The 23,324-nt window shown below is 46.1% G+C and overlaps 1 protein-coding gene across 2 annotated transcripts in view; it reads right to left on the bottom strand.

Annotated features, from left to right (window-relative positions):
• The window catches only part of agpat4 (1-acylglycerol-3-phosphate O-acyltransferase 4 (lysophosphatidic acid acyltransferase, delta)), a 221,678-nt gene extending 200,510 nt beyond the window's left edge, over positions 1 to 21,168 (bottom strand). The window contains exon 1 of one of the 2 annotated variants that reach the window (XM_038803483.1): positions 20,720 to 21,168. The gene's annotated coding sequence lies outside the window, so the exon portion shown is untranslated. The remainder of the gene's footprint in view (positions 1 to 20,719) is intronic. The other variant, XM_038803453.1, reaches the window with a different exon arrangement.
• Between the last annotated feature and the right edge of the window lie 2,156 nt (positions 21,169 to 23,324).

The raw sequence follows: 23,324 nt of genomic DNA on the forward strand, positions 1-23,324 counted from the left end.
TGCCAAGTCTAACAGTCTGCTTTTAGTCTCTTTCTGTAAGGTACTGCGTGTGACCATCTCCAACCCCAAAAACTTCTTGAGCCTCTGAAAGAGCCGCAACACACTCCCTTCTTAAACTGAAATACAACACCTGAAAAGCAACCACAATATGCTCACCCCTCACTGTCTTTAAGTTCACTAAGCCAATCCAATAGATAGACTTTTATCCTCCTCGAGCCCCCAATTTGTTATGGGCCAGGGTTTAGAGAACCCCAAAGTGGCCAGGATTTAGAGAACCCCAAAATGTATCATGGAGTTCACCAGACCCACAACTTTTAATAGATTGTGGTATGGGGAGCACACAGGCCACTCTACAGGTATGGTATAGCAGAAATGGAAAAGTATTTTTTGAAGCAAAACAATGTTTATTCTATGAACTCAAGTTAATCTTTTAAAAACATACAGTGAACATCTTAGCAACCATAAATTCAAATGATCAAGAGATAGTCTTTTGATGGCAGAGAGGACAGCAGTACACCTGCTTATTCTTGCTTCAGCTCCAACATTGAAAACGAAACTAAAACACACCCTGCAGCCTGCTCAAAAATGAAAGTAAAAAGCCGACAGACAGCCCAGCTCCACTCAGTCTCTGACATCACTGCAGTAGTAAACACCCATTTCTTAAAAGGTACTCTCACATGACAGATGGCAACAGACATTTCGAGAACGGCAAGCAAACAAACGACCAACAACAGCGGAGAGCTTAAATCAAATTTAGTAGCCACCAAGGTGAGAACCTTGCTTTATTCTTGCCAGTGGCTGTCTGTATCTGTTCACCTCACTTGAAGGTTTCATGTTTACGCCATTCCAGTGAGGTAATGAAACTACAGCGGGTACTCTTTATTCACGGCTCCCGCGTTAGAAGGGGTTAGAGTCCCCCATGGTGAGAAAAAGGGGTTCGGGGCCCCATTGTAAAAAGGGGTTAGAGGCTCCCATTGTAAAAAAAAATGGGGTTGGAGGATTCAGTTGTAAAAAAGGTTAGATTTCCCACTGGAAGGGATTGATAAACCAGTTGAGCAGTTAAAATTTGAGTGTAGGGAATTCGATAAGGGACAAAGGGATTTTAAAATTCAGCACCCGCCTCCAACTGAAGGCGCATTCCCAGTTAGCGAAACCAAGGAACAGGCTCTGGCTGGTTCTGGGGTCGTACATAATGAAGAGGATGAGGTGGCCTGTACAGCTACCTGCCTTGGAACACCTCCACCTATCACCCATCCCCTCCCTAGTCCTCGCCAATGCAGGAGCCCTTTCCTCAGCTTGGTCAGTCCACGACCGAATCAGGGAATTCTTACACCCAGTTTGTTCAAGCAGGCACACCCAGTTTGTTCAAGCAGGCACAGAAACGGAAAGGGGAGATAATTTGCTGCTGAGGAAATTCACTAATGCTACCAGAGGGACAACTAGGGTCCACCGACCCTCGACCACAGGGGAACTTAAAGATGTACTAAGTTCCTTGCCCCATCCCAAGGATGATGTGACTGGATGCTGTAAAGAATTAGAAACCATACTTTTGTGCTATGATCCAACCATTTTTGATCTCTGTATGCTCCTGAAAGGGAAAATTGTTGGACATAGCGAACTTGGGTAAACTGGAAAAGAGACATTAAAGATAGAGACAAAGACAGGCAGAAACATCTGGTAGCCAGAGAACAAAAATTTAAACTAAAAATTGATTGGAGCAAGATAAGCACTTGCAGCCAGAAATATAGATGAAGATGTAGAGGATTTCATTCCTAGATTATCGGACATTTTCTTCACTAATTTAGGAATGGGTGAAGTGGAGGATTGTTGGGGCGAGTTGATGAATAATTTCTGGCCTGAGATATCCCGGATGGCAAAAGATTTGTATGTTGGATGGGAAGCTAAAAACTAGAGTGGAATTAACACCTATTCTTGTTCATTGTCAAGAGCAGCAGTGTAAAAATAAGAAGAAATCCTTAGAGAACATAGAACATATAGTGCAGAAGGAGGCCATTCAACCCCTCGGGTCTGCACCGATCCACTTAATCCCTCACTTCCACCCTATCCCCGTAAGCCAATAACTCCTCCTAACCTTTTTGGCCACTAAGGGCAATTTATCATGGCCAATCCACCTAACCTGCACGTCTTTGGACTGTGGGAGGAAACTGGAGAACCTGGAGGAAACCCACGCAGACATGGGGAGAACGTGCAGACTCCGCACAGACAGTGACCCAGCGGGGAAATCGAACCTGGGACCCTGGTCCTGTGAAGCCAGAAGGCTCCGATTGTACTGCATGCGCCTCCTGTAAATACTGCCCCTATACATACTGTCACTGGCTCTCGGTGCAATTTCACTTATAATAGAGGTCGAGATCAGGGATGGGGTAGAGACCGGCCCTTCAATCCGAGCTGTGGTGAAATGGAAGAGTGCTTAGTGCTATACTTGCTACCAACTTGGTAATTGGAGTAGAAATTGTCCCTTTCAAATTCAACCTACTGTGTTTGTAACCATATAGCATACGACTATTTACCAGCTAGATTCAAAGGACCCTGTGGACTTGCTCACGTTCTTCCAGCCTTGCACCTTGAGCACAATGTTCCGCCTGTTGACCCGGAGTGGGAAGCACGACAGGTCTGGTTATCAGGGCGCAGGACCCCAATTAATCACCCGCAACAAAATAAGCGAAATGGCCCTTTAGACATCACCAGACCGAGTGGAACAGAATGCTGGGCGCGTTACTACCCTGTCACACATCATGCCATCCTTGGGTCAGATTTGAGATTTGGCTAGGCACTTCGAAAACGTGACTGCAAAAGGTATTCGAATTGTTGAACAAGAAGTTTCTGAAATCAGAATTATGACTACAGAACCATATGGCCCTCAACTTCCTTTTACACAGCCGGGGGTGGGGGGGGGGGCATGCTCCATTATTGGACTAAGAGTGCTGGACGTGGATTGGTTACTTTGATAAAACTTTTTGGAACAGCACAGTACAAATTAAGAAGGATAGAGAAGCAGCTGGAGACACTCATTCAGGACTCTGTTGGGGACCGATTTGTGGGATCGAGAGCAGGCTCTTGGGGCATGGATATTGCTAGTATATTTATTCTTATCTCTATTCCGATCTTGGCCACTTGCATCATGTAGGGTTGCTAGAGACTTGCTTTTGGTGCTACTGCTGCCACTGAGACACAGATGATGAATCTAGAGTTTGAACAGCCTAATTCGTTGCTGGATTCTTGAGATAACCCAGGTCTTACTGCAAATGGAAAGACTGGTGAAAATTGAGTTTGATTAACTTCTGCTACCACCCTTATTCATGCAGAACAATGGATTAGTACAATTGGGAACTGTATCTTCACTTCTTCGGGCTCCAGGGGAGTGCCAGGGTACTACCCTGTCCTGTCTGGTTTTAGAATTAAGATTGTTTACTCCTTTCTGATGTTCAGCTAATTCCTCTTTCCTCATTAGCCAAGAAGAAGAAATTCTGGACTGTGGACACCTGCAAAGGCAATGCCAGTCTGCGATTTGCTTTATCTAAGGAAGGTCAGTGGGCTGACATTCCTAATGTTGGGCTTGGAGAAAGTCTATCAGTTGTGACAGTTTTTGGTTATCTGTCACATTGACAGCTTTGGGTCATTGATAGAGCAAAGTTAATTTTCCATTGGTTGTTGGAAACTGTCTATTCAAGAAGGAAAAACGCACAGCAAATACATAATGGGCGGGATTCTCCAGTCACCAACGCCAAAATCGCGTTCGGCCGGAGAATCCCCGTTTGCGCCAAAATCAGGGGTGGCGCTGCTGTTGCAATGCTCCGCCCCCTCCAAAACGGCGCACTCAAAGAGTACGCTGCACGCCGTCGGGGCGGCCTCAGGACGTCACCTTAGGCCCTCCCGACGCGCCGAGTTTCCAACGGCGTGGAACACTTGTCCTTTTCGTTTTCGTGAACCCGGCGTGGCGGCTGCGGACTGAGTGCGGGGAGCAGTTCCGCAGGCTGGGGGTGGGCTCTGGCAGGGACTGGGAACACTGGTGTTCCGGGGGTGGTGAGGATGATTACAGGGGCCAGCTTTTGGCCAGGTCCACGTGCGGTGGGCGCCATGTTGCAGGCGTGGCCACGGACCCCTCAATTCTTTGGCTGTAACTTCGGGTAAAGCCGGGGGCTTTACGCTGCATGCCTGCCAGCCTCCCACCAGATGGAGGATTGGTGCAGCTTTTGCTCCTTTTTTTGGGCATAAATCGCCACTGTTCCCACGCCGGCTTGAGCACTTAGTCCTCAAATCGGAAAATTCAGCCCAATATTTCCAGTCTATTTAATTTCATTCAAATTCCTAGGCATGGGAAATTTGAACGTTAACACTTATTAACAAAGTGTGCATTTCTACACAAGCATTTCAATAAGATAGACAAGAGGTCAAGTCCCTGTAGCAAAAAAATACTGCCACATTTTAGATTATGAATAGGCCTAAAGAAAGATTCTGTGAAACTGAGAAGCATTGTTGAAGTAATAATGAATGCCTTGTTTCACTCGGTCTGCGATGCAACTGACTAGATGTAACATCTAAAAAAAATAAATAGCTATGCCGAGTGGATTAAAATAATATGGTTTGAACTGAACCTATTTCACAGCAATGGGGCATTACAAGTTTTTTTTCCCAGAAATATACCAGTGATCATTTCCTTTCTGGGGAACAAAGCCATATTTGCAGGTCTAACACAAGGCATTATGAATAGCTAACCTGATTTTGGCCTGCTTTAGCTAGTACCAAGCCAACAAGCAAGCAAAGTCCCCATTCTATATTAAGTTAACTGGTGACACACACGGGCGGCACGGTAGCACAGTGGTTAGCACTGTTGCTTCAGTTCCAGGGTCTCGGGTTAACTTCCTGGCTTAGGTCTGTGCAGAGTAGTCACCTTCGCCCCGTGGGTGCTCCGGTTTCCTCCCACAGTCCAAAGGTGTGTAGGTTAGGTAGATTGGCCATGAGAAATTGCCCTTAGTGTACAAACAAGTTGGGTGGGGCTTCTTGGTTCCGGGGATAGGGTGGAGTGTGGGCTTGGGTAGGGTGCTCTTTTCAGGGGCCGGTGCAGGCTTGATGGGCCGAATGGCCTCCTTCTGCACTGTAAATTCTATGATTCTATGATAACAGGGGATGATTCTGGATCCAAGAATGGACCGGTCGAATCCAAAGTCGTCGAAGGTGTTGGCGCTGGCTAGAGAGCTCATGGATCATATGCGGACGGATCGGTGGAGGTTTGGATGGCTGAAGGCGAAGGAGTTCTCATGTTTCTCACACATGCTCCGGGTACAGTCCCGGATCGATTTCTTTGTGATGGACAAGGCACTGCTGGCGGGAGTGGCCGATTTGGAGTATTTGGCAATCGTGGTTTCTGACCACGCACCATTTTTGGTGGATTTTCAGGTGCAGAGAAAGAGGCCCAACGGCCGTGAGGGAGGTTGGATGTGGGGTTGTTGTTTGGTGAGGGGGGTGTGCGTCGCCATTCAACGGTATGTGGAGTGGAATGACACGGGGGAGGTCTCGGCCTCCACGGCGTGGGAGGCACTTAAGGCGGGAATTTATTTTGATCCGGGGAGGGTCAAATAGGGGGAGGGTGGAAAGGGAGGAGAGACCAGTAGACAAGATTTTGAGAGTGATCAGAATTACTTGGAGGTGCCAGAGAGGCAGTGTACGAATACAGGGAAAAAAGGCCAGTAAGTTGCTGGCCCACCAGTTGAGGAAGCAAGCAGCGGCAAGGGGGATTGGTAGGGATGAGAAGGGCAAAGTGGTGTCGGACCCAGAGGGGGTAAATGGGGTACTTGAGGCCTTCTACAGAAGGCTATGAGTCGGAACCTCCGGCGGGGTATGTTGGTAACGGAGGATGTTGGGAGCCTGTGTTTTTGGTTCCTGTTGATATGTAGTCTTCTGAGATTTTATATGCATATGCAAAATGCCTTTAATAAAAATATATATATATTTTTTAAAATTAGCTGGTCACAGTTGGGGCATCATTAGGAGCATTAACATGGTCCTCATTATCCCTGCAGTCAGGGAGGGGGTAAATATAGTAAGGGTTGTGATTATCACTTTGTTCACCATCCAGGATCAAAAATGAACATATGGGTAGTTCAAAATGCTCAGCCGGTTGTTTTCAAAGAAGTGATAAAAATTGATCTTAGCTTTTTCACATTTTGAAATGAACTTAAAATATTACTTCTAGCATGATGATCCTACACAACATTATCGAACACAAATTGCATTGCTCTAATAATGCTGTAGGCACTTTGGGCTGAATGGCCTTCTTCAGTCTTAGAAATATTTCTGCTTTGCCTTTAAAGAAAAGATCAAAGAAAAATACAGCACAGAACAGGCCCTTTGGTCCACGATGTTGTGCCGAACTTTTGTCCCAGATTAAGAACAAATTAATCTACAAGCCATCATTATATTGTGATCCATGTACCTAGCCAATAGCCGCTTGAAGGTCCCTAATGTTTCCGACTCAAGTACTTCCACAGGGAGTGCATTCCATGCCCCCACTACTCTCTGGCTAAAGAACCTACCTCTGACATCCCCCCTATATCTTCCACCATTCACCTTAAATTTATGTCCCCTTGTAATGGTTTGTTCCACCCGGGGAAAAAGTCTCTGACTGTCTACTCTATCTATTCCCCTGATCAAGAATGCCATAGGCCACAGCAAGAATATTTACAAGAAATAACAGAAAAGAAACTTTGCAAAGCTTGTAAACAGTCTGTGAATGATACAGATTAGCTATCTTCACAGAACGGTCACAAGAGGGAAGGATATAGCAGATTAGGAAGCTATTTTGACCATTACGTCTGAACGATCATTCACCTATTACCATTCCCCCTCTACTACCATTCACCCCCTTCTCCTTGTAGCTCAATGCATTCTCCTTATTCAGATAATAATCCAACTCCCTCTTGAAAGCTTAAATTGAACCTGTCTCCACTAAACGCTCATGTAGTGCATTGCAAATCTTAACCACTAGTTGCGTGAACATATTTTTCCTCCTATCCCCATTGCTTCTTTTGTCCTCTGGTTCTCAATCCTTCCACAAATGTAAAGAAGTTTCTCCCTACCCACTCTATCAAGATTCGGAGTACGTCTTAAATCTCCTTGTAACCTTTTCTAATGAAAACAATCCCAATTTCTCCAATCTATCCACGCAACTGAAGTTCCTCATCCCTGGGGCCATTCTTGTGAATCTTGTTTGCATGTTCTAATGCCTTCACAACCTTCCTAAAGTGTGGTGCCCAGAAATGGATGCGATACCCCAGTTGAGGCCAAACTAATGTCGTGTACAAATTCAACAGTGACAAAACCTAGGATGCTGTCTGTTTTATGACCTGCTCTTTCATACTATCTTGCCACCATCAATAATTTACGTACATATGCACTCAGGTACACTGCTCCTGCACCCCTCTAGAATTGTACCCTTTATTGTATATGTCTGTGGTCTTTCTACCTTAATGAATCACTTCACTGCATCATCAGCCATTTTATCCGTCCATTCCAGGGTCCCAGGTTCGATTCCCGCTGGGTCACCATCTGTGTGGAGTCTGCACGTCCTCGCCATGTCTGTGTGGGTTTCCTCCGGCTGCTCCGGTTTCCTCCCACAACCCAAAGATGTGCGGGTTAGATGGATTGGACATGCTGAATTGTCCTTAGTGGGGGTTACTGGGATAGGGTAGATCCGTGGGCTTCAGTAGAGTGCTCTTTGTAAGGGCCGGTGCAGGCTCGATGGGCCGAATGGTCTCCTTCTGCACTGTAAATTGTATGATTCTATGATTCCACCACCCTGTCTATGTTCTTTTGAAATTCAACCCTTCCCTCCTCAGTTCACAATACTTCCAAATATTGAATTGTCCGTAATGTTTGAAATTGTGCCCTACACACCAAGGTCTAGGTCATTTAATAACATCAAAGGTCTCAAAACCTCGGGGATAAATCTTCCTCTTTTCTGAAAGACATCCATTAACCACAACTCAGGTTTCTGGTCACTCAGCCAATTTCATATCCATGTTGCCGCTGTCCCTTTTATTCCAGAAACTTTAACTTTGCTCATCGATGTTGTATGCCACTTTTCTCAAGTGCTTTTTGTATTGAGGAATGACCTAATGCTAACCAATTTCCTGCTATGAAGTCTAATTTTCCATCTTTTGAAACAACTATATCAATTTTAATCTATCCCATTTTGAACAGGTGAGAAATTGTACTGAGAAACAGTAAGAAAATAAATATTTTGAAGAATACGGTAATAGATAAACTTGTAACTTCTCTCTCTCTCTCTTCCCCCCCCCCCCCCCCCCCCCTCCCCCACCCACCCCGGTGTGCTCAAGTTGGAGGAGACATTTGGTCATCTGTGCTCACTTCAGCGGTCTCTCCAACACACAATATTGTTACGGAGCCTACAGTAGAACTTTAGCTCTTCCTGGTCAGTTATGGATCAGCTGGTTCTAATCTCACTTCCCGTTTAGAGGTTAGGCTTTGAGTTTTTGCTTCCAAAAGATGGGTAGCTCAAGTTGGGAAATTTCCTGGCTTGGCTCACCCACCTCAGGAAGAGTGTACAATAAAGCACAATTTCACTGTGCAAAAGGTGTTGTCAGTATGTTGTCAGACTCCCAGACACAGATTGGAGGCATCCACAGGTGCTGAGTGCCATGGGTGGCAAGGCCTAACTCTGTTCTCTTGGACTTTGTCCCAGTTATTTTGTTAAATATTCAGTCTCTATTTTTCACCCCCATTGAACATGCACCCTCACCTGTGCCCAATGGCCCTTATAATCTTAATGCCATAAAATGTCCCCCCATCTTATGACCTTCCATCCTCCATACTAACACACCTAGTATCCACCATGGGCAGCTCTCAGGAGCGATGTTGAGATGAAAACTAAAGACCTGAATATCTATTACAACTTCTAATGAAAACACCCCCATTCATGAAAGCCTATTCGAAACTTTCAATGCCCCTCAAATACTTTTTTTTTTTTAAATAACTATTTTTATTCTCCTTTTTCACATTTTCTCCCAAATTTACACCCACCAACAATGAACAATAATCAGCAACAAATATGTCAATCCCCATAACAATAACAATGATCCCATCCTCCCACTAAATCCTAAACATCAGCCCGCATGTTTACACAAACAAATGACAAAAAATGGAATCGGGGATCACCCATAGTCACCCTTAATACACACAGCCCCCCTCACCCCCAACCCTCCCACCCAAATAATGTTCGATGTTATCCAGTTCTTGAAAGTGCATAATGAATAATGCCCACGACTTGTAGAACCCCTCCGCCCTTCCCCTCAGTTCAAACTTAACCCTTTCAAGAGTCAAGAATCCCAACAGGTCCCTCCGCCATGCCAGGGCACAGGGTGAAGAGGCGATCAACGAGGCGAAGGCTACGATATCTGCCTCTGCACCCGTTTCCAACCCTGGCTGGTCCAACACCCCGAATATCGCCTCCTGGGGACCCGGGTCCAGTTTCACGTGCACCACCTTGGAAATTACCCCAAAAACCTCCTTCCAATACTGCCCTAGCTTTGGACAGGACCAAAACATATGAATGTGATTAGCGGGCCTCCCTGCAATGCTCACACACACTCCTTCAAACAATCGGCTCATCCTCGCCCTCGTCAGGTGTGCTCTGCATACCACTTTCAGCATCAGCCCCAACCTCGCACATGAGGTGGAGGCATTTACTCTCCAGAGCACCTCACACCAGAACTCCTCCTCTATAACCTCTCCCAACTCTTCCTCCCACTTTGCTTTGATCCCTTCCAGTGGTGCCTTATCCTCTTCCAAAATAGCTCTGTACACCGCTGACACTACCCCCTTCTCCAGTCCCCCTGTCGTCAGCACCTCCTCCAGCAATGTCGAGGTCGGTTCCACCGGGAAGCTCTGTATTTCCTTTCTGACAAAATCTCGAACCCGATGTATCTAAACATTTCCCCCTGCTCCAGCCCATACTTCGCTTCCAGCTCCTTCAATCCTGAAAATCTTTTAGAGTCTTAATCCCCTTCTCTTCCCATTTCCAAAAATTTCCATCCCACCTCCCTGGCTCAAAGCTGTGGTTCCCCCGAATCAGCATTTCCCTTGATCCTGCCCCCAACCCGAAGTGTTGGCGAAACTGCCTCCAAATTCTCTTTTTTTAGAAAATTAATTTTTATTAAAGCTTTTTTCAAACAGAATTTTTACGTAACCAATAACAGAAAAATAAAAGGAAAATATTTAACAAAACTAGGTGGCTTTTATCATTATACAAACAGAGAATATACATTAAATGGACAGTACCCCACCTAAGCCCTCCCCCCCCCCCACCCCCTCGGATTGCTGCTGCTGCTGACATTTGAACACTCTCTTAGCAAGTCAAGTAACGGTAACGGTTGCCACTGCTGGGAGAACCCCAGCAAAGACCCTCTCAAGGCAAACTTTATTCGCTCCAGGCTGAAGAACCCAGCTATATTGCTAATCCAGGTCTCCACACTCGGGGGTTTCGAGTCTCTCCACATTAACAAGATCAGTCTCCGGGCTACCAGGGAGGCAAAGGCCAAAACCTTGGCCTCTTTTGCTTCCTGCACTCCCTGATCCTCCGACACCCCAAATATCGCCATTGTTGGATCGGTTTCACCCGCGTGTCCAGAATCCTGGACATGGCCCTTGCAAAGCCCTGCCAGAATTCTTTAAGCGCCGGGCATGCCCAGAACATATGGACATGGTTCATCGGGCTCCCTGAACACCTCGCACACCTGTCTTCCACTCTAAAGAACTTGCTCATTCACGCCGTCGTCATGTGAGCCCGGTGAACCACCTTAAACTGAATTAAGCTGAGCCTGGCACACGATGAGGAGGAATTCACCCTGCCTCGGGCATCAACCCACATGCCATCACCTAGCTCCTCACCCAGCTCCTCCACTGGGGCTTCCTCCGCTTCCTGCAGTTCTTGGTAGATGTCCGACACCTTCCGCTCTCCTACCCAGAAACCACCCTGTCCTGTATCCTACGAGGGGGTAGCAACGGAAATGTCCCCACCTGTTTTTTGAGAAAGTCGTGGACTTGGAGATATCTGAAGGCGTTTCCAGGGGGCAGGCTGAATTTCCCCTCCAGCGCCTTCAAGCTAGGGAAAGTCCCATCTATGAACAGGTTCCTCATCCTTCTGATGCCTGCCCTGTGCCAGCTTTGAAACCCCCCATCTATCTTGCCCAGAACAAATCTATGATTGTTCCATATCGGGGTCCACCATAATCAAATTACTTGACTCCAAGTCCGGGATTTTACCCAGCATGTGCCTCATGAACTCCACGTCATCCCAGATCCCAGAGGGGCCTCACGGTAGCATGGTGGTTAGCATCAATGCTTCACAGCTCCAGGGTCCCAGGTTCAATTCCCGGCTGGGTCACTGTCTGTGTGGAGTCTGCACGTCCTCCCCGTGTGTGCGTGGGTTTCCTCCGGGTGCTCCGGTTTCCTCCCACAGTCCAAAGATGTGCGGGTTAGGTGGATTGGCCATGCTAAATTGTCCGTAGTGTAAGGTTAATGGGGGGGATTGTTGGGTTACGGGTATTCGGGTTACGTAGGTTTAAGTAGGGTGATCATTGCTCGGCACAACATCGAGGGCCGAAGGGCCTGTTCTGTGCTGTACTGTTCTATGTTCTATCAGGGCATAGACGTTCACTAATACCACCCAGGCCCTTGCAGCTTGCCACTCACCGTAATGTACCTGCCCCCCTTGTCCGCCACAATACTCCCTGCCTCGAATGCCACCCGTTTACTAACCAGAATTGTCACCCCTCTGGTCTTCGAGTCTAGCCCCGAATGGAACACCTGGCCCACCCATCCACTCCTTAACCTCGTTTGGTCAGCGAGTGTTAAGTGCGTGTCCTATAGCATGGCCACATCCGCCTTTAAGTGCGAGAACACACGGGCCCTCTTGACCGGCCCGTTCAGACCCCTCACATTCCACGTGATCAGTATGGATGGGGAGTTGACCCCCCCCCCCCCCCCCCTTCCTCCTTCCCGACTAGCCATCTCCCTTTCTCGGCCAGCCACGTGCCCACGCCCCCCGCTCGTCCAGCCCTCCCGCCGGAGGCCCCCCAACCCGACTCTCCACCCGTACCCAAAAGCTGGCTCCCCTTCAGTTAGCAAAGCAGCGCCCCATTCTCCCCCCCCCCCACCCCCCAGTTCCAAGCACCCGCTTAGCAATGATTTCCCCCCCATTACGCTTTCATAAGTCAGCTGACCCATGCTGACCCCGGCCACTCCCGCCTCTATCCCCAATCTTACTGTAGTCTCCTCCTTTGGGCCCCAACCTCCCCTCCCCCACAGGGTGAGAGAGCAAGAGCCTTCCAGATTCTTCGCATAAAACGAGAAACACAACCCGGACGTTACCCTGCCCCCTGAAAAAAAAATAAAAGAAGAAAAGCGGACAGCTTAAATTCTACTACCAATCTTACATCAGGCCAAAACCCGGTTACACATCCCCCTTAGGGCATTTCACCCATGTGCAGCTGTCCTGTTAGTTCGAGTCCAGCTTTTCACGCTTAATAAATCTCCACGCCTCGTCCGGCGTATCGAAGTAATGGTGCCTGGTCTGGTACGTTACCCAAAGCCTCACCGGATGCAGCAGCCCAAACTTCAGCCCTTTGTTGTGGAGGACCGCCTTAGTCCGATTGAATCCCGCACAGCTCTAAGCCAATTCAGCTCCCAGGTCCTGGTATATCCGAATCTCGCAGTTCTCCCACTTACTGCTCCGCTCCTTCTTTGCCCAACGCGGACACGCTCCCAGTCTGTGAAGCGATGGAACCTGATCACCATCGCCCTCGGTGGTTCGTTCGCGCTAGGCTTCCTCGTGAGGACTCTGTGCGCCCCGTCCAGTTCCAAGGGCCGCGGGAAGGCCCCCGCGCCCATCAGCGTTGCCTCCAAATTCTCAATGAAGCTATTATTACCGGACTCCCTTAGTATTTCCACGGAGCTATCGGGAGCGGCGCTGTTGCTAGTGCTTTCAGTCCTGACCCCCTGCACAAACTCTCCTCCATTCTGACCGACTGGGAATCAACCCCTCTGACCCAGCTCTGCACCTTCTCCACATTCGCCACCCAGTACATAGAACATAGAACATAGAACAGTACAGCACAGAACAGGCCCTTCGGCCCTCGATGTTGTGCCGAGCAATGATCACCCTACTTTAAACCCACGTAACCCGTATACCCGTAACCCAACAATCCCCCCATTAACCTTACACTACGGGCAATTTAGCATGGCCAATCCACCTAACCCGCACATCTTTGGACTGTGGGAGGAAACCGGAGCACCCGGAGGAAACCCACGCACACACAGGGAGGATGTGCAGACTCCACACAGACAGTGACCCAGCCGGGAATCGAACCTGGGACCCTGGAGCTGTGAAGCATTGATGCTAACCACCATGCTACCGTGAGGCCCCTAGTAGTACATCAGGTTCGGGAGACCCAACCCCTGCCAGCCTTCCGCTCTGTAGCAGCACCTTTCTCACTCTGGCCACCTTCCTTCCCCATATGAACGAGGTAATCCTTCCCTCAATCTCCCTGCAAAAAGCCTTTGGCAGGAAAATCGGTAGGCATTGAAAAACAAACAGAAATCGCGGCAACACATTCATTTTAACCACCTGTACCCGACCCGCCAGTGACAGAGGGAGACCATCCCACCTTGCCAGATCGGCTTTCACTCTCCCCACCAAGCTAGAGATGTTGTACCTGCGAAGCCTCCCCCACTCCCGGGCAACCTGCACCCCCAGATACTTAAAGTGAGTCCCTGCCCTACGGAATGGCAGCCCCCCCCCCCCCCCCCCCCAACACCCGAGATACCACAAAATACTCACTCTTGTCTAGGTTCAACTTGTATCCCGAGAAAGACCCAAATACTCGTAGTAGCTCCAATATTCCCCCTATCGACACACTCTGTTCCGACACGTACAACAGCAAGTCATCAGCTTATAAGGAGCCCCTCAAATACTTAAATGCCTAATTAAAACAAACAGTATTGTATTCAAAACCCCTCAAAAGAAAATTCACCTGTTATTACCTCCTAGAGCTACCAAACTCTAAACTGATAACACCCCTGTTGGGATTTAGGTTGTGGAAAGCAGCCAACAATTAATAGTGACATGATTACCCTGCGAGGTAATGTTAACAAACAGCTATTGTAACTGTGAGAACAGATTCCATCCCCCCACCAAAGAAAACTGTCGTTGACAACAGACTGGCTTTTTTAAGGGTTGGGTATTTAAATAACCTGACAGTTCCACATATCTTATCTAGCTTTCATGAGTTCTTTCATATCATAGAATTTACAGTGCAGAAGGAGGACATTTGGCCCATCGAGTCTCCACCGGCCCTTAGAAAGAGCACCCCACACCTCCACCCTATCCCACAACTCCACCGAACGTTTTTTGGACACTAAGGGCAATTTTAACACAGCCAATCCACCTAACCTGCACATCTTTGGACTGTGGGATAAACCAGAGCACCCGGAGGAAACGCACGCAGACACGGGGCAAACGTGCAGACTCCGCACGGACAGTGACCCAAGCCGGGAATCGAACCTGGGACCCTGGAGTTGTGAAGTAACTGTGCTAACCACTGTGCTACCCTGCTGCCCACAAGGTGAGAAAGTTTTTGCTACAGTAAAAATGGGCTCTGTTTGAACTCAGTGCTGAGTTCAAAAGGCCCTGCTGAGTTTGGATTTCCCCACATGTGGGAGCTACGACCTCTTGCCTCTCCTGGCAAAAATGGGATATGTTGGAAATTGGGGCGGAACACCAATTCCAGGTACCGTCCACCATTTTAAAGGTCCACGGAGTCTCCACAACTCTTCAAAAATTCAGGCGAGGGAGTTCAAATCCCACCTCACAGTCTTGAGCACAAATTCAGGCTCACACACCCAGTGCAGCAGTGAGGAGTGCTGCACGGTTGGCGAATGCTGTCTTTTGCTGCAGCTGTAGATGGCTCCAACCTATTATTTAGAAGAGCAGCAAGGAGTTTTCCCCAATGTCTTGGCCAATATCTATCTTTCGACCAACATCACTAAACTAGATTATCTGATCATTATCATATTACTATTTGAGATATTGATGTATGCATATTGGCTGCCATATTTCCCTACTTTGAAAAATGCACTCCAAAATGACTTCTTCGGGATGTCCTGAATGCAAGTTATTTTTCCGGACAGCACAATAACATTTTTTCCCCCCCCAACTAGCTTCTTGGGGTCTGTCCCTTTACAATGCATGGTTTAGATTGTGTGTATTGCATAGTGCCATTCACTTGAACCCGAATTTAGGAAATTGTATAAGTCAATTTGTAGATTTAAAGCAGCCTTCCATCTCATTCAGGCAAGCAGGCTGCTGGTCCATTTAGGAGGCTTGCCTGAATGTTGCACCAAGCAGACCTTGAGCATTAATGGTATTCCAGCCCCCCACCCAACCCTCTCACAATTTTCAATTGCAGGCTGCCAACAATTGTCAGGTGCAAACTGGATTATTATAAACTGAATTTCTCCCTTGGTATTTCTAAAAGAGCAACCACACCAGTAACTATATGATAAAAATTAGGAGGTCCAACTTTATTGCCAACATTAGATATGAACATTATGAGTCACTGAGGAAAGTTGAACAAAAATCAATCTACACTACCATGGTAATTAAGGTCTTTCACATCCAAGAACGATCAGTCAAATGAATGCTTCAAACCAGTAGCCACTAGACTATCGTCAAAATCTGATAGAATGAACCGGACACATGTCACAACACAAATATTTAAACTGTCAGCAAATACCAGAGTCCCACAGAAAAAACAGAGGCATTCCAATCCCTACTGATACATTCTGGTGTTGTACAGAGATATACGAGATAAGAAAACAGCTAGTGCTGAGACTCATACACTATACAATTTTTTTCTTAAAAAAGGACTGGCATCTTAGAATGTTTGGTACTTCTGGAGTCCATTTCCTCCTTTCTAAAAAAAAATATCTTCCTTCTCTCACCTCCCAACTTTCACCTCTCCTTTTCTGAAACCAGGGACTCAGACATGGCATCACAACAACTGGTACACCTCTAACTAAACAGATGTAAGTTTCTACAACCAGGAAAGAGAGAGTCATAGGCAAGGCCAGTACTTAATCTAAACATTCACATTTTCTAGCAAGAATTGATGAATAGTCCCACTTCAACAAAATGAGCATAAGAATACCAGGAAGCCATTCAGTCCTTGAGTCTACTCCACCATTCAATTATATTTGTTCTTTACAATGTCACCAATGATAGTTAGAAATATAGTCACTGGGAATAGATTATAAAAGCATTGGCAGTCCAGCTGCTTCGGGTTATCGTGACATGTATCAGTTCATTTGCAACTTACTTACAAAATTGAAATCACAAAGAAAATAATTAAATGGGATATCTTTCCTGTAGAAATTAAATCTTTCGGTTCCAACAATATAGTCAATGAAGCAGATGTTCTACTTGCATTGTACAGAGGGCATTTGCTAAAGTGACCAGGTTGCAAATATAACCTTCCCGAATACTCCAGCTGATTCGGAAACCAGTGCAAGCTCATGATAGGAAACAAAGGCATCAGTTTTCCAATGGTGCCAATCTTGGCTGTAAATCCCTTCCTGCCCATGTGTGTGGAGTACAATAATTTGGGCAAGGCAATTAAATTTCCAACTCACTGAAACAGCCATGATGAGGGTCCAAAGGAGTCTTTCATTTGGCTTTCAGGTTTCCCATCTCTGTAACTATCTCCATCAACAATGAGAATGCTGCATTCTTCCAACTCTGGCCTCTTATACATCCCTTATCTTTGACTCACCATTGGTACCTGTGTCATCAGCAATCTAGGCCTTAAGATCTGGAATTTCCCTCTCTTGTCCATGCACCGTCAATCCCCTACACCCTCTCTGCTTCCGTCCCGCCTTCAAGACACTACTGTACTTTAAAATCTCTCGACAAAAGATTTGGCCACCTGTCTTAAAGTCTTCCTCTTTGATTCGTTTTCAGTTTTCTGGGATTATGCTCCTGTGAAGCTCCTGTGAAGACTTTTTCATCTGAAAAAAAAGGTGATGCCTACCAGAGGAGGATGAACGTTGCATATAGAGATTACCTGCTCTTCCCTGCACTGGGAATTATTTTTGCTGCTGGATAAGGAAAACAAGATACAAAATAACCCCCCCCCCCCCCCCCCAAAAAAAGGAACAAATCAAGGTACAGAACGCTTGGAAAAGTCACCAGCAAAACTTGTGAAAAAAGGTTCAGAACATGCTCAGTTTGGTAAAGTTCGGATTTTTTTCAACTCACATTTTATGTATGTTAAGTCTGTAGTTTGCTGAATGACGTTTGTTAAAATTGTGAATTGGGTCAAATTGGGGGCAGCATGGCGACACAGTGGTTAGCACTGCTGCCTCACAGCACCAGGAACCCAGGTTCAATTCCAGCCTTGGGCGACTGTCTATGTGGAGTTTGCACATTCCACCCATGTCTGCGTGGGTTTTCTCCAGGTGCTCCGGTTTCCTCCCACAGTCCAAAAATGTGCCGGTTGGGTGGATTGGCCGTACTGAACTGCCCTTAATGTGCAGACTAAGTGGAGTTACAGGGATAGGGTGCTCTTTCAGAGGGTCAGTGCAGAATTGATGGGCCGAATGGCCTCCTTCTGCACTGTAGGGATTCTATGAAAATGTTTATGTAAATTTAAAAGGATACTCCCTCCATGTTCTATCGAAGGATAAAGTTGATTTGGATAATATTTTCATTGTTAAGAATCTCACACATATATTTTGACTGTTTTTAAATGTACAACCCAGATCCAAAGTTTTGGCAATAACTTAACAGGAGGACAATTCCCTCTTATTTAATTAAAAAACACGATTACGCAAGTAGGCTTTGCGGAATACAGAGATGGAGAAAAATGGACTTTGGAAAAAGGAATAAAATAACCCCCATAAAACACACAGGCAATAAGCTTTTTCATGGGATATGAGTGTCACTGGGAAGGCTAGTATCTATTGACCTTGAGAAGGTATTGGTGAGCGAATCAGCATGATTTTAAAACTGCAGTTACAGATTTCACTTGATTGCAGTAAATCACTCTAATTTTATTCTTGCAGTTCACAACATTAGCTGCAGAAATGCACATACTCAAAAGAGAGAAATGCAACTATCATGCGGTTTATTCTAGAACATAAGACATCATGCCATTCATTTATTCCTTTCCACCCTCATAGCCTTGGCTCTATGGCAGAATTGTTGCCTCCAAGTCAGAAGTTTGTGACTTTAGAATCCCTGTCCACAACCTTGGTTGGGCATCCTGAGGTTGTGAATGACAGTATATAAACACAAGTTCTTTCTATCCCACTGTTTAACATGTAACAAGCCACGCTTTCAAAATCAATTTACAATCTGGATAGTATGCAAGCTCAGTCTCTGATGACTCCACTTCCAAATTGCTCACATTTCCCAAGGGGATTAGCTGCACTTAAACCACAACAAGGAGGAGCATCAGAACAGGCTCAGGATCAGCTGCCCACCGATTATTCTTCTCCTTCATTACAAAAAAAAGTGGTCTGTGATTAAGCTGTTATTTTGGCAGACGGTTGCGTGTATGAGAGCGGGTCCGGAGTGACCCGGTCTTCTGCTTAGCTTAGTTGCTAGCACTCATCTCAGAAGCAGAGTATTATGAATTCTTGCCGCACTTAAGTTCATAATGTGGACTGACAGTTCAATACATTATTGAATGAGCGCTGCATGGTTGAATGTACTGTCCTTTTGATGAATGTCGAACCAAAATTTTGCCTACTCAGAAGGGCATTAAAGACGGAGGAACATCAGCATTTCTCCCTCAGTGAACATCACCAGACTAGTCATTCTGATCTTGCTCGGCGCAAATTGGGTTGCTATATTTTTCTTAAAGAAAGCTATTTGTGGGAAACATTTTGATATGCTTAGAGAGATGTTAAAAGGTGCTATTCAAATACAAGTTCCTTTGTTGCTTTTTTATTCTACAACTAACATTAGTCCAAAGATGTGCAGGTTAGGTGGCTTAGTCATTCTAAATTGTCCCTTTGTGTCCAAAGGTTAGGTGGGGTTATGGGATTACAGGGATCGGGCAGATGAGTGGGCCGAGTTAGGGTGCCCTTTCAGAGGGTCAGTGTAGACTTGATGAGCTGAATGGCCTCCTTCTGCAAGTCATAGGGATTCTATGATATCTTCTCGAACAATGAAATATAGCTGAGATTATTTTGCTAAGGAGCAAGCCTTATCCAGTTGTCCTATGGTACTCAGGGTCAAAATTTGCTGCAGTGGGGCATCGCATGGCATGAACCATCAGCTAACCTTTTCTCAACACCCTTCAGCTCAATACTGGAAGAATGGTAATACAGCAAGGGCAACAGGGCATCTGGGGCCTTGATGAATTATAGAACAAGTAAGTCCATAATCATAAGCAATAACATTGAAGGAATTAGATGGGGGAGGAGGAACAGAGAAACAGGATAAATTACAGTCAAACCACAAAAGGAAAATAAAAGAGGGAAGAGAGAGACAACAGGGATGCAGAAAGGTACAGTAAGAAAAAAAAAGTAAATATTTAGAATCTTTCACAAGAATTTACCGCATTCAGGAACAAAGTTGAACTATTCCCTTTCTGGGCCGGAGAAGTTAAATAGTATGGCATTAATTATCTCTTTGTTAAAAGATTTGGATTTTTTAAAAAACCCCAGCATATTTCCTCTTAACATGGACTCAATAGTCAGTTTGTACATAAATGACCTGTAATGTGAATTCGCTGTTATTTTTCCTAAGCAAGATTTGGGCTTTTGTGTAATCACAATGCTTGACCTGAACATTAGGCACAAGTTTTCAAAAGCTACGCAGCCTTGACACTTTTACACCCAGACGATAATGGTTATTTGAATATATTTTAAATGTGTCATGGGAAGCCCCTAGATTTACAAAGCATTGAGAAAACCCAGCAACTAAAGGCTGCCTGGCTCTCGGTTATCTCTATTTTTACTTCTTAGGACAAACTGAATATTCACTTTCATTTCAGCTAAGTATTTTTTGTTATTGGGACTACATTAACATTACTTCCTGGATATTTTTAAAAAAGGCAATTATTTCGCTGGAAGCAAAGGCATCGAGGTGGAAACGCACATTTGGGAAGCGGTTGTTACCAGTTGCTGTGACAACGAGCACACCCCTTGGAAGAAAATTAAATGATGTGGGTTTTCTCGATTTGAGGCGCTGTGCTTTTCATAATTCAGATACTATTTCTAGAATGGATCCATTGCAGCTTTTCCGATACATTTTGCCATAGACGTAGCCATGGCAACAGAAAGGGAGAGTGTAAAAGGGTGACATAAAGCAGCCAGAGGAACTGGATTGATTTCATCAGGCACGTTTTGCTCCGAACAGTAACCTTCCCATTCTGGCAGGAATCAGTAGATACTTTTGCCCACCATGTGTCTCTATTCAATTTGGTAACAGATGACTGAATGCTGTTGCCAAACTCCAAACGAGCCCAGGTACGCAAGTGAGCCCCACACTCTTGTCATCTCTTTAAAAACTAACTCAGCTGTCTCTTTTTGACATCCCACAAGCTTATTTTCAAACACTATTTAAGCTTCAGAAAATGTGCTGCGTGGACACACGAATCGTAACTGTTCCACGTACCTTCAAACAAGTGGTCCTTGGCACGTGTGCCCCTACACCGGAGAGAGAGGAAAAAAAACTATCGCACGTTTCAAAAAGCAGTAAAGTCATCCACTGCTGATGGGGGAATGGACTCCACCCAGGGGATGGGCTTGGAGGAGAATTGTGTTCTCAGCTGACGTCTCTCCCTACTCGATGTCACTTCCTTTTAAGCACACCCCTTGGAAGAAAATTAAATGATGTGGGTTTTCTCGATTTGAGGCGCTGTGCTTTTCATAATTCAGATACTATTTCTAGAATGGATCCATTGCAGCTTTTCCGCTCTGACTTTTAAAGCTCTGACTTAGCCTGGAGTAGTCTATGAGGTGCTTCTGTTCTGTGTGATACATTCCTCCACACCTCCCCCTCCCTCTGCCCCTTTCTTGGAGGTTAGCCCATGATTTCTTTTTGACACCGTAGCCCCTGCAAACAGAAGGCAGCTTTGTGGTCTCAGATTCACGTGTGTTTAAACTGCAGCTAGGCGGTCTTATTTCCTCATGCCCCTCCCTTTTCCCCCACCACACAAAAAAAACATTCTGCAAGTTCTGCTGTCTCTCAAGTTCTGCTGTCTCTGTGACTTCTGGGCGCTTTCGTTGAAGTCCAACTGTTTGAGCAGACAGACCCCACCCGAATACTAATGAATCAAACAAATACCAGGGAGGCGACAGGAGGTGGAAGGTAGCAGAAATCAGATACTGTATTCAATACCATCACAGCAGAATAAAGACCCTCCCTTTTATAGGGAGTTAATTGGACTGAAGACTCGGGTTAGCTCCACTTGTGTTGGCTAGGGTGAGTGAGTGCTGGTCTGCCTGAATTCACCTAGTCAACCCCAATCCAGGCTGAGGAGACGCCTTGTCTATGAGTCACCACTCTAATTGCCTCAGCCATATTTGGGTTGTCTGATCATGCTGTATGTAATGCACAAATTCATTATTTCAGCCTGTCTTTTCTATAAATGTTTCTTCCTACGCTTATGTATGACATGTTAAACTATACAGCAGGCACTAAACTTGGATACATATGTAATAACTTTTCAAATACAGGAATGTTAAAAGAGATAACATCTATCTATCCACCCCATCATTAAAATTTTGAATTCCCCTCAAGAAGAATGTGAAGCATCTGAAAGTGTGTGTTTGGGGCGTTTCAAAAAGATTTAGAAACACAATAATTAAAGTAGTTTCCTTCAAGTGCAACTCCTTGTACACTTTTAAGAATTTCAAGTTGGGACTTCCGGTGGCGGCTATGAAGGAGTAAGTCACACAATTGGTGGCTCCCGCTCTGGTTGGACTTTTGGACCTTTCCCCCCGATCTTTTAACGGACTTGAATTGTAGAACGGATGTCAGTGGCAATTCTCTACTGAATTCCCACTTCGGTGCATGGTGAAAAGGACTAGAAGTGTTCGCAAGGGCAGAAATAAAAAGACAAGAGAAGACTTGGGCTGTAGTTGCAACAGGAGACAGCATGGCGGAGGGGCGAACCTCTGGTTTGTCGACCCAGCAGTCTATGGAGCAGCTGATGCAAGTCATCCAGGAGGGCTTTGCTCCGCAGAAACGGGACTGTTTGGAACCGATAAAAGCGTCAGTTGAGTGGCTGGAGTTCAGGTTGGACACCCAGGATGAGGCGATCCAGAAGGTGGAGAAGGTGCTGGCTGAGCAGGAGGAGCATCAGACTGCGGTGGAGCTGGAGGTGGGGATGCTGAGGGACCAGCAAAAGAAGCTTCTGGAGAAGGTGGAGGACCTAGAGAATAGGTCCCGCCGGCAGAACCTAAGAATTGTCGGGCTCCCGGAGGGGTCCGAAGGAACGGACCTTGGGGCATATGTTGCAGGCATGTTTGAGAAGCTGCTGGGGAATGGGGCATTCTCCCGGCCCTTGGAGCACCTGCAAAGAAGCCGCGAATGGGAGATCCCCCGAGGGCTATGGTGGTGAGATTCCACAGGTACTCGGATAAGGAGCGTATTCTGCAGTGGGCCAAGCAGACATGGAGCTGTAAGTGGGACAATAGCATCCTGAGGGTTTACCAAGACCTGAGCGTGGAGGTGGCCAAGAGGAGAGCAGGCTTCAATCAGATCAAGGCGATCCTATTCATGAAAAAGGTAAAGTTTGGACTGTTATAAACAGCCCGTCTCTGGGTCACGCATGAGGATCAGCACTTTTACTTTGAGTCGCCTGAAGTCGTGTTGGGCGTTGCAAGAAAGAAAGGGCTGAGGAAGGACTGAGAACTTTTGAACTTGGCTGCAATGTTCGTGTTTCTATTTTCTCTGTTTTGTTTCTCTGTTTTTGTAAAACGTTTCTCATTTTGCTTGGAACCAACAGTAGAGCTGGGTGAGTTTAGGTTTTCATTTGCACTGTTGGGGGATGGTATTGTGCTAGTTTTGATCTTAGTTTCTTTCTGTTGGGCAATTGTGTGGGGATTGTTTGATGTTGGAGTTTGTTTGCATGAGCAGTGGGGAGGGTACGATAGGTGGGAGACTATCTAGCGCCGGGGATGGGGGCTACCAAGCTAGCTGGGTGAGCTAGCTCTCGGAAGCACAGTGGGGTGTGTGCATATGTTTGGTTTAGGAAAGGGATTGGGTTACAGGG

This window comes from Scyliorhinus canicula, chromosome 1, assembly GCF_902713615.1.
Source record: "Scyliorhinus canicula chromosome 1, sScyCan1.1, whole genome shotgun sequence".
Lineage (NCBI taxonomy): Eukaryota > Metazoa > Chordata > Chondrichthyes > Carcharhiniformes > Scyliorhinidae > Scyliorhinus > Scyliorhinus canicula.